The following is a 12,276-nucleotide window of genomic DNA, read 5'->3' as shown; positions in this document are numbered from 1 at the left end:
GTATCTGTTGCACCATTAATGAAACAGCTTAGAGCACCAAAACTGAGAAAGTTTAGCTAGCTAGTAAAACAATTCTACGTTGCCACTCAGTAGTAGACTCCTCAAAGCACCAGTGTGCAAACCAAAATGAGAAGTGTCAGTGTTGGTCAGCACCTGTTTGCTTCATCTAAACCTGTTAATTTCCTTCTAATGACTGCAATTTCACTCCTTCCACTCAGCAACTCACTCTTCAGCAGGGTACAAACACCAGCCACTAACTTTGCAGGCTGTCAGGACAAATCCTGTTGTCACCTGCCCAGTAATTTTTATGTGGACTGGGAGTTTATACAGTTAGCAGGAGTGTGAAACTCCTGTCAGTTCTCATGGACAGTTAGCAGGAGTGTGAAACTCCTGTCAGTTCTCATGGAGTTGTTCCTTCTTTCCTCTGTCTACTGTCGATACCTTTCTGATTTCCTTGTTTAACCATTTTGTAGATGTTTTCTTCTCCGTATTCCTATAAAGGACTGTGAGGAATGGCAGATTTCTGTTTCTAGACTGAATAAAAACAGTTCAGAAGTTCAGAAGTCCTTTATCCTAAAAAACTGCAACCTAAGAGATCCTCATTAAGTCTTCAGAACTTTGTGACAGTCCTGCTATTATTTCACAGAGGTTCACAAGTGTGGATTTACAGTGGGAGGAGAGCTAGGTGGGACTCTCATGCTCTCGTACTCTACATCGCACTGTATAGATACAGCTGCTGACCTGTCCACCCTTACTATGGAGAAGCAGGATCCAGCCCTATGAACTTTTTTTTCAGTTGTTACAGTCCTGGTAGGCTATGCCCACACTCAGATGAATGCTGCTTGCACTGCAAGCTGCTAGAAGCTGTACAGCTCCCAGGCAGCAGCAAAGACCACTGCACCACACTAAAAGCAAGGCAGGGCTGCAGTTTCAGGCAAGTCATTATCATCATATAATAGCCTCAGGCTTTGACAACTTTAAAACCAACTGATGCCACTATTACCTGTGAATTATTACTTTCCATCATGATTATTAGATGTCTGGCATATCCCTATGTACCTGGCACTACCTCTCTGGTAAGGAAGCCTCATCAAAGGAAATTAAACCTATCTTATATTTTCACAGATGCAAAAGGTAGGACTGTTCAGCACAGGATGTAGAAGCATACAAGGTAAAGAATATATTTTTCCTTGTGTGCGTACCTACTAGCAACTCACAATGCCAGTTTGCTGATGGAACTTTTTATGCAATATCTGATTATCTTTAGCTGAGGAAATTTGCAACGATTACTTTTTTGTGACAAAAATTGTTTCGTTCTACACAGCCCAGTTCTAGTCACTTAATTTAAAACCTGAGCAAGAAAACTGTCCTGGTTAAAATATAGAATTTGCACAATCAAAGCAACTGGTCTCAGAGATTGTGCCAGTTTTGAGGTGGACAGACAAGAACAGTGCACTCCCATGTCTCTGTGCAGCCATCTGTTCCAAGCAGTAGGTATTGTAACATTATGCACCAAGGTCCTTACCTGCAGGCACCCACGCTTGTTCAGACCTTGTGTGATAAGAAGGCTATTAACATATCTTTAAAAATCTTCTTCTCAGCAGAGTATCCCCATGAGGTAATGCTAATCAACAAAATCATTCAAAGACAGGGCTGGGTGATGCTCCATAAGTCATGTTACTCAACACTCTCCTCTGATCCCTCATAGGTACAACTAATCACCAGAAAAGCCTCTGTGATAGGCACTGGCTTGAAGTACCTGCAATACTGTCCAAAGACAATGACCCAACAAATTCCAGAAGTGGTCTCTTTCAGTTCACACCTGAACCTCTTTTTTGCTAGTTAAGCTCATTAGTTCCTATCCTACCACCCAGTTACGGATAAGAATGATTACCATTCTAGTTGTACCAGTTTAATCACTGGAAATGATTGTCATGTCTGCTCACCAACCTTCTTTACCAGAAAAAGGAAAATTCCTTCAAAGTGGTTTCAATTCTTACTAGTTTTGTTTAATTTGAAAAGATTATAAGCATCTGCCATATTCCATCTTCTACATCATTAATATCTGTACTGAATAAAACAGACCTCTGCAGGACTCCACTTAAAATGTGCCGCTGATTTAAGAAGGAATCATTCTTAACAGTTTCTAGAGCAATTTTAATGTAATTATTCACTCAAATCATCATCATTTCATCTGAATCATATTTCCCTAACTTTCTTATGCAAGACAGTGCCAAAAGTTGTACTTAGGTCAGGATATATCATCACACTTTTTACTTCCCCTTAATCATCCAAAAAGATTGTTTAACATGATTCGTTCTTGACTAATCCATATTAACTTGCGTATTCTCTGAATGGGTCTTTAAACTGCTTTATTCACTATGTCCTCTTTTTCCTCCTTCTTGGCGACCTGTGCAATATCCTTCATCTGCCCCCTTGACCCTCCTTTGCCAGTAGCTCCGAGAGGTGCTTGCAAGTGGATCAGACTGTTGCAGTTCCTGCTTACATACCCATGGGAAGGCTTCTTTAGGACCAGCCAGCTAAATTGCCTCCAATTTACTTGAATATAAATATTCTTTATCATGATCTTTTCTTTTTCTGCTGTAAACTTGTATCCTTATGTTATAGTTTATTACATTAAGCATCCACTCCCTGTTAACTTTCTGGGAGAAACCAAAGAAAAAAAAAAACAAAACAAAGGGGGGGGGGGGGAACTAAAGGCATTAGCCTACCCTATGTCACCTGTTATGCTTGTCTCCTTCCTTTTCCTACACTCATACAGCCTTTTCTTGATGCCTCTCACAAACTTCACCAGCTAGAACATATTTTGTGCAACAGCCTTTGTGTCCTTCCCCCTGTGTACTTCACCTGAGTAACTAAGCAGGGAATAATGATCAGTATCTGGGTAAGACAATGGAGGCTTTTGAGAACTTCATCTCAAATAAGCATTGATGTAAGTGGCTGCTTGTCTTCAATACATACTGTTTTCAGTACCTTTGCCTGGGTTCTGCATTCATACAAAAAAGGGTATGCTCCTTTCAGCAGCGATCTGGATACAGCCTGCTGCAGCTGAAGCTCTGGTAAATAGCTGCCAAAGCACAGGGAGAGCACAAAAAAATGCTCAAAATACAGCTTTCCATGTAAATTCATATGGGCACAAATGGAGCCACGAAGGCTCCTTTTTGAAAAACAAAGCCGTCTACAAGCTAGTAGGAATGAGAGCAATAGATCCATTCCTTCTGGCTGGCCAGAAATACATGTCTAAAATAGAAAAGGGAAGACATTCCTGGTATATGGTATGTTAATAGAAGTAGCATTTTCAGGCTACACCTATTATCTCTGCAGTTCGTTCTGTCAGTCTTAAAAAATTGTAAAATCTTATCTTCTTTAAATCATGCATTATGCAGTGGTTACATAAGATTTAAACACCTAAAGTTTTGCTGATCAACAAGTCTTGAGGACTAGTACCAGTCAAACATTTTCCTACAGAATATTTTTTCCACTGAAAAAAATACTCTGACAAAACAGAACCTTTCTGCAGGCACACATCACCTGCAGTGAAATTTCATATTAAAAAAAAAAAAGAAAGAAAAAAAAATTTCAGTCCTCTCAGGACATTCTGCCAATCCAGTTCTTTCAATCCTTTTCAAAACACAAGGTTTGAGTTTTCAGCTTGACATGACATTTGCTTTTGTAAAGTCATGGTATTAAAAAGCAAAAGTTACTGAAAATATTTTAGTGTTATCACTAAAGTGAAACACGGAAGCAGCTTTCCAAACATTTCTTAATTATTTTTGTGGGAAGTGTCACATACTGACAGCTTTAGTTTAAAGAAAATGTTAACGTTTTGAAAGCTCCTACAAAAAGATCAATCTGGTTCTCTGCTACTTTTCAATGGGACTGCCTCAGATAGCATTTCAATGGAAACATTAAAAATACATTAATGAACTCCAAAGTTTCAGTGTCCTCAGTTGAGTGTCTCATTTCTGACACCCTTATTGTATCATTGTGTGATGAAAAACTTGCAATATTGTCAGTGACAACAAAAAACTGACTTTGGGAGTTGGCCCTTGGAGGATGTTTTCAGTTGGGAATCTCAGGAAACAAAATCAGTTTTCCTTCATTTGTGCTGAGCCAGACCTCACCTTCACACACCTGGGACAATTAATTGTTAAAGATATTTTAGTTCTTAAATTATTTTTTTAAATTATTTTAATTTTATGCTACTATTCATATCATCTTAATTATCCTTTGTCCTTCAAGCTAGATTCCATCTTCAAGCATCTGTTGCTTCTTGCAAAGAGGCCAGGGTTCTCAGCCACCAATGAAGAGAAGAGCTCTGCAGAAAATTACACAGGCATGGATTTACTCTGGGTTTGCAACACAGAAGAGTGGAATAGCCTGTGTTTGCATGACACTGACTCCAGATGTGTAGACAAAGGAAAGCTATTAATTTATTGTAATAAGGTAACAGTTAAACCCCTAATTTCACATTAGGAAATTTAATTACAAGTGTAAGTGCCTAAAATAGAAAGTGGTTCTCTAGACTTCATGTAACAATGATGTATTTCTTTAATCACTTCAGCATCTTAAGTAATTTACAAAACAAATAACGCAAGCCCTATTCCCCAGCCCACCTCAAAGGCAGGTTTTTGCAGACTCTTCCCAGCACCACTTCTCTCATTTTGCTGTTGCTAAGGCAGCCAGGACCAGCATGGAGCCAAAGACATGGATTTATTCTCTCTCTGATATGCTAAAGTGGCCTTGACTAGTCTCTCCTAGCTGTTTTTCACCCTCATACAACTTGGTTGTCTGCACCCAGGCTTCAAGATGCCATGTGCAAACTGTAAGAAACAAGGCACTACCCCATCTGCCCCATCACCTTGTTCTTGGGCTCTTCTCTTTCTTTCTAGCATTTTTTATTTGCGTTCTTGTCATGACTTTCAAGATATTTTTTTCTTTCTATTCATACTATGCCTAAGCAACTATGGTACATACAGCTTATTATATCCAAAACATTTATCGCCCAATGAATACTACAGACAGCCTATGTGCAACTTGCTAATGAAATTGGGATGGATTTGGCACTAAAAGTTTTTATTAAGTCTTTTCCCTCATTATTTTTAGAGGTTCCTCTATTACGTCTTTCCTAGTCCATATTCTTAACATGGGGGTTTTCAGCACGCAGTTGTCCTGACAAGCAGCTGAACAGCCTGTACATGAATATATGAACATACGCATATTCTTGTTCCCTCATACTTGCATGCATAGCTGGACACTTAAGCACTCAAATGACAACTTGCATCTGCAATTACCTGTCTGTCACATGAAGAAGAAGAAATGCATAAGTCATGAGACATGGATAACAACACAAAATACCTATGGGCACTTCATTTGCCTTTTTTTGTTGTTGTTTGAGAAATTCTTTTCAGGTATATTCACTAACTAAACTTATTTACCAGTGCTTTGCAGTTTAAGCTAAATCTTCCTGAAGTATTGTATTAAATATTTCTGACACAGACCTTATTCTTGTTTCTTTAAATTATTCCATTTTAGAGAAATAGCAGTGACTTTCATTTTCACAGAAAAGCTGAAATATAAAAAAGAAAATAAAAAAAGCTGACTGGCAGCTATTTTTAAAGGGCAAAGACTAAAGAACAACTTTTGATTTCCTGTTTCAAGTGGGTGGAATTAATTTTTCATCTGAAATGTTTTCCATTCAGACACCGGGAAAATATATTTAATGCTATTGCAATTACAAATTGATTCATTTCCATGCTGCTAGTATTGACACTCATTTATGCATCCTGCATAGGAAAAATAATAAATGCAGTTTTAAATAAGATGTTACAGTTCAAGTCTGAATAAAAAATCAGGCAGGTAACAAACACACTGTGCTGTTACAGATAAAATATGCAATTACTGCAAATAATATTTTAACAAGAAAATATTTCACCGTGTTTGTTTGAGATTCTAATGAATACTTAAACAACCTTTGTTGAGCACCGGGTGTTTTTCATTCCTACTCCAAAGCAATCATGGTACTGGCTGCCAGATGTTAGAGAACCACCAGCACTAAGTTCACCAGTTTAGACTTTCCTAATCAGTGATTTGCCCGAGCTGTTCATAACATGTCTTCTCAATAGAGGGGGCTTCACCAAAGCAAATAGGAAGACTGAATTATGACTTCTCAGACTAAATGATGTTGGACTTCCTGGATTAGATGACCTTTAAAGGTTGTTTCCAACCCTAACCATTCTACAATTCCTGAAGAAAGCAGCCAGCACACAAGGTTTCCAGTACAGAGAGAAAGCCTTTCAAAACTGAGTTTGTTAACAATTCCAGATGTTTCTGCAAATCCTTTGAAATATATTGTACTGGATAAAAAGTGGAAAATATGGCCATTTACATGGTTTATATTTTGGCAAAGGCCTCTCAGAAGACTGTTACTGTTGTGGGTTAACTCCAGTAGGCAGTTCAGCCTGAAACCACATCTCACTCACTCCCCTGCAGTGGGAGAGGGAGAGAATCAGAAGGATAAAAGTGTGAAAATTTGTGGGTTGAGATAAAGCCAGTTTAATAGGTAAAGCAAAGCCATGTGTGCAAGCAAAGCAAAGTAAGGAACTCATTCACCACTTCCCATGGGCAGGCAGGTGTTCAGCCATCCTCAGGAAAGCTGGGCTCCAGCACATGTAACTGTTGCTTGGGAAGACAAACGTCATCACTCCAAATATACCCTGCCTCCTCCTTCTTCCCCCAGCTTTATATGCTGAGCATGATGACGTATGGCATGGAATATCCCTTTGGTCAGTTGGGGCCAGCTGTCCTGGCTGTGTCCCCTCCCAACTCCTCGTGCACCCCACAGCCTCCTTGCTGGTGGGGTGGGGTGAAAAACAGAAAAAAAGACCATGACTCTGTGTGAGCACTGCTCAGCATAAAATAAAATGTCCCTGAATTATCAATACTGTTTTTGTCACAAATCCAAAACATAGCGCCATAGGAGCTACTATGAAGGAAATTAACTCCACCCCAGGGAAAACCAGTTCAGTTATGGAAGGTGCACAATAGGTCTCCCATCACTGTCATTGCCTTCTCTGGATACTGGGGCAGACTTCCTCCTCTTCTTCACAGAGCAAGGGAATGACCAATTAGAAAGTTGTTAGTTTCTTAAGTTATCCTGGTTATGTGAGCATCAGATGGTCTAGCTCAGGGGTCCTCAAACTTTTTAAACAGAGGGCCAGTGCGCGGATGAAGTGGCAGGCAGCCATCTGCAGCTGCTTGGTTTCCCCCCCCAACCCCTGGCAGGGGGTTCTGTAAATACTGGGGGCCGGATTGAGGACCCTGAGGGGCCATATCGAGCCCGTGGGCCATAGTTTGAGGACCCCTGGTATAGCTGCTCTACCTTCTACCAGCTGAGGTCCAGCAGAGTCCAGGTGTAAGGCGGCTTGAGTGATGAAGGGTTTCTGGTGCAGGCTAAATGAAATCCCTGAGGTCTTTGTAACAGTCCATGGCCCCTGCCCTGCACCCAATATTTTTGTGCATCTTATCTTTATGTGTAAGGAAATGGTCTGTGTCTACACAGGACTCACCTAGTGTATACAAGTGTACGAATGGGCAGTATGGATGCCCCAGTGCTCCTCAGCAAGAGGCGGTCTCCACATGGTTGTGTCACTGACTCAGTACAAAAGCAGGTGGGAGCCTGCATAAGGCCCTGAAATCATGTCCTTTCAGGCATTTCTCCATTTAAGACTTCAACATCTGCTTATGATTCTTTTCAGACTTCTGTAATTCCGTTTTTGAATCATTAGGCATTTTTAACGCAATTTACCCTGAACTTTGACCCCTTTTAGTTCCTTGTATTTAAAGCTCACCTGCAAGGTTAATACAAAATTTTATCAGATCTTTTTGCTTTATTTCTCTTTTGGAAGTTCTGTATTAATTTATGGGAAAATGACCAATCACAACCAAACTGACAGAACAGATACTTTCTGAGGTGTCTATAAACCGACTCCTACACACCTCTCAGACGTTGTGCACCATTCGGTGCAATAGCTGTTTCTCTGTGGATTGTGAAGCACAACGGTACAGTCTTGACCCGTTTTTTTAAGAATTAGCATACCCAATGCATGCACTGCTGTGTACTTAACCCACACCCACAGCTAACTCATTCACCAGGCCTGACAGGGAATAGTATATTTATTGTGACTTCCCAGCAATGAAGACAAGTGGAAATGAAGGCTGGTGAAATGTGCTTCTACAACAGAAGATGCAGTCACATGAGACTGGAGCAACAAACTTGCACAGGTAACCAGACTGAAGTATGAAGAACATATGGCTGTAAAGAGCAAATTTCTGGTAAATTTTGTAAGTCCTCTTATATCCTTCTCTATAAATGAAGAAGTTGAGCTTGAAAGATACCAGTAAGTTCTTCAGTGAGCAAAACCATACCCAGGTTCTTCTTTTATATTCATAATGTGGAAAGGTAGCAAATTTCTTCCTATCTAAACCAGATAAACAACATTTGACAAAGCATATAAAGAAAATAAGAGTAGTACACTTGAGACTCCATGTGAATGGAACTTTTACTGATGGCATTCAGGGCCCTCCAGAAACTTTTGAGAGCTTGCTACCCTAGGAAATGTCCACTCTTTCACCCACATACTTGCTCAAGTGCCTTTCTTCCCCATCCATTCTGCTGTTTTGCCAGTACCTAAATGACTTTGTGAAGATAATAATCTTTCTCTCCTTAAAGTACCTTAAAAGAGAATTAACAAGTATGCCAGTCTTGCAAGAAGACTCAAATGCCTTGAAGGTTCAGAGAGCTGGCTGCACATGGGCTTGGAATAAATTATCTGTATAAGTTGCTTTGAGGTATTTAATGAGTGGAAGCATTACTAGAAGCAAGTGTTATACAGATGAGTGCCCATTCCTGAGATTTGTTTAAACAAAAGAATGCTTCAGCCTGCTAATGTGACACTTCTCATTTCACATCATCACTATTGCTCAGCAGAGATATCATCATCCATTCATTGCTTGTGTTTTATGTAAGAATGATGGGTGGGTATAGCATGGATCTAGAGGGTATCACTGAACAACACAAACTGTGAGACTCTGCCTTCTTCCCTTGTTTTGATAACAAGCATCTTATACCATCTTGCAAACATTGCCTGTTTTTTATGTAATTTGCCTGGAGGTGCTTCAAACATTGTAAATTCAAGAAACCTTGAACTGTAGGAAAGTGTGAACAACCATTCATTTTGTCACACTGGCTCTCTCTTGATTACTGTGGCATAATCAGCACTGATTAAAATCAAAGAGATAGACTCTTAAGTCACTGAAGACCTTCAGTGTTTATTTGCTTGTACAACTGCCTCTATTCACTAGTAAAGTGTTAATCTCCCTCCACCACTTCTCTCCTGAAATAGAGCAGAAAGCTACTTAGAACTGAAGAAGCCTTTCTTCCCTCTGTCTCAACAAGAGTTGTCCTTGTCACATCAATTGTCAGTGCTGTTCCCCTCTTGAGTTTTCTGAGCCTTTTACAGGCTCTTTGGCAGAATAGGCAGGTGCAGACATTTTCTGATATTACAAAACAGGGTAACACTGTCAGAAAATGGTAGCAAATTCCCCTACTAGCTTATTGCAAGCCACAGTAGCATGACAAGAAGCTGGGGAAGTTTTTAGGGGGTTAGGAGATGGCTGCCTAGAAACATACCAAGATCTACAGTGACAAATATATCCAAAAAGCATCTTAAGAGCTGGCAATGGAAATATAACCTCATGAGTACTTCTAACTTCAGAATCCACTTTCAACCCACTTTATTATTCATTTAAGTTTATACCACCGTGAATGTGCAAGGAGGTGAGAATTCACACATGCATTTTGAACATACACCCCTGGGCCTCCAGCCACAGATGGATGCAAGACTTCTATAGGCTTTTTGCCACGTGTCTTGGGTGCTCAGGGGAATCTAAAGAAAGCATTACATACCCATGTCTGGGCAGCTGAGTCGCGTGTGTCACATACAGATATTTTACAATGTGAAGCACCACATCACAAGATTTGGTTATTTGGGTCTTCAAGCTTTAAGTACATGTTTACAACTGCTGACTTCAGAGTACCTTTCTAAAGGATGGTGGATTTCAATACATCTTGAAATGCCTGGCTGAAGTGAGGCCTGTGAGAACCACTTCATCAGAAAGCACCGGCAGTAAGTTTTTCAAAGCATTTCATCAAAAATTGGCCATTAAAAATCCAATAGGTGGGTCTGGAGCCCAGCAATAAGTTCACAATTTACTTTTGCATGTCCATGCATGCACTTCTTTCCACTCCTCCAGGGATGTCTAGATCCACAGGTAGGGGAAACAAAAATCACTTCTATGCCAGATCTAAACAACCAGCTACTTCCAAGGGTAATGGCCCAGCATCATTTGCCTGCCCAGCACACACAAGCTGCCAAGCACGTGCCCAGGGTCACAGGCAGACATGGCAGCCTGCCCCCAGCTACAGTGCTGTGACTGCTGGAGTGAGTTGCTGCAAGGTGAGACTGAGTCTTTCTCCAGCATCTGCCATCTTACTTGGGATAATAGAGAGCATTTACCCTCATTGGATGTACCTTATGTGACACAAGGCCTTGAAAAATGCCATCACTAGGTACATTTTCTTCTCAAAAAAGGGTCTGTCCTGTTCCATTTATGCTCTTGCTATTCCTTTGGAGGTCATTTCCATTTACGAAATACCACTAGACTATTTTGCAATGCTGAGTGTCTTAAACTGAGTGTCTTAAATGTAAGCTTTGAGCTTACGTGCTAATTTAGCATATCAGAGCACATAGTTTCAGGAACTGCAAAGCTCTAGAATTACCTTTACAAATGCTGCTCAGCTGTCTGAGCGCTGGCTCTGTCCCTTATGGCTGTGTTTTATTGACATACTGCTGACAGCCACACCCCATCATATATTGGCTATCCCATTATCAGTCAATTCAGCTGGACAGCAAAAATTAATTCTGTTCTGGGAGGACATCATTCAGCCAGCCAGTACTGTCTGGGATTTCTTTTTCCTTATGGCTAATCAAGAATCTGACATGTGATGTGCTACATTTATCTCACCTCTCAATAAGTTGAAAATAGGGATGTCTTCTTGTTCTGTGACTTTTTTGTAGTACGTTCACGCTACAAATGCACTACGGAGGCACAACAACTTATAACCTGAGGGCTTTCAACTACAGTAGGTTTCTCTAAGGAAAGCAATGCTGGGAGAAGAGTTTGTTTCATCTATTTGAAGTTTCATGGACATGCAGAGAAAGGAACTTGGTCAGAAACACACAGATTTCCAGAAGAAAGTGATGGCTACCAGCATGCTCCATACTAGCTTGCTGAAACCAAATATTAAGCAACATTACAGGGCACACAAGGAGAGCTTGAAAGCCCTGCTCATGGGCCAAGGGTTTATGAGGACAGCTGCTGGGGAATGCTTGAGTGATCTCACGGAGGAGAAGCAGTGTAAGGGCTGAATATCAAAACCACTGGGACACATACTGGGAGAAGCCAAGAAGGGATATATCAAGGGAAGCTTGAAGTACTGTCAGGTGGGAGGAGATATCAGCCTGTTATCTGAACAGACACCAAATGAAATGGTGTAGGCAGAGAAAACATGAGGCACCTGCAGATGTGAAGAACAAAGCTCGTTGCTCACCAAAGCCAACATGCACACTGCATATTCATTTTCTAGTCCAAATATAAACTTGTCTAAACTAACACCTTGGGGCTAGAAAGGCTATATTAAGACAGCCAACAAAAAGGCGTATGGAAAAAAAATTCTAATATTTGCCCTATTGACTCCTCCTTTTTCAAATCCACTCTCATAATTGGAAATTATACACATAACCTACAAACCAGGGCCTCTGAGTCTGGCCCTGTGTGACACAGCCAGCCAACACAGCTTGATCAGATAGTCGGAAACCTGAACCAAGAGAGACTTGCAAACGGCTTCCCCCATCAGCTACTCCACTTTGCACAGGGTTAGCTGAGTAGTACAACACCTGTCCCCGTGCATGCAAAAGCACGTGAGTCTTCAAAGCCTGAGAAGGAAAACCAGGAGTTTAGAAGGCCTCCTACCTTTTACAGTGTGTTAAAAACCAGGCTGTTTCTCCAGTACAGGGGCTGACATATCCACAGGTATTAGTTATAACACTATGATGAATTATTAACTCATTAACTCATTCATATTAACAAATGCAAAATAAATAACTTATTTCTCAAGAAAAGTTTTTTACTAGT

This window comes from Falco cherrug, chromosome 2 (assembly GCF_023634085.1).
Source record: "Falco cherrug isolate bFalChe1 chromosome 2, bFalChe1.pri, whole genome shotgun sequence".
NCBI lineage: Eukaryota > Metazoa > Chordata > Aves > Falconiformes > Falconidae > Falco > Falco cherrug.
Note: the sequence above shows the minus strand (reverse complement) of the source record.